The sequence below is a fragment of the Tupaia chinensis genome, unplaced genomic scaffold (genome assembly GCF_000334495.1).
Source record: "Tupaia chinensis unplaced genomic scaffold, TupChi_1.0 Scaffold000237_1, whole genome shotgun sequence".
Taxonomy (NCBI): domain Eukaryota; kingdom Metazoa; phylum Chordata; class Mammalia; order Scandentia; family Tupaiidae; genus Tupaia; species Tupaia belangeri.
This window is the reverse complement of record NW_006159715.1, coordinates 2,678,070-2,678,582: the sequence shown is the minus strand read 5'-3', so window position 1 is coordinate 2,678,582 and position 513 is coordinate 2,678,070.

Sequence of the window (513 nt, the reverse complement as noted above, 5' to 3'; positions counted from 1 at the left end):
AGAGGAGAATGGAGGAGAAGGGATTGCGGTGTGACCATCCCCCCTGGGGGGTGATTTCTCGCTTTCTGTCACTATGTCTCTCTCTGTCTGTCTGGCAGGCGCATGCACTCTGTAGCAAAAATCTCTCCAAAAAAAAAAGGGGGGGGACCAGCAGGTGATGTGGTGGTTAAGGCACTGGACACTCCCACATGGTCGACCACAGTTTGAATCCCAGACCTAGTGGCTTGCTTTCTTACTTTCTCTCTCTCTCTCTTTCTGTCTCACTCTGGTCAAATTAAAATAAATGAATGCATAAATAAAATTAAAAATAAATAATTATAAAAAATTTAAAATAAGAAAAGTGGATTAAATTGGGACTGGCAGATATCGTAATAATTATGTAACTGGACTCCCACATAGTAGACAGTGATTTAAGTCCTCGGCCCAGTGGCTTAAAACTCATGCCTGGAGGGAACCAGCAGTTAGCGTAATGGCTATGTCGCTGGACTCCCACGTAGTCGACCGCTGTTCACG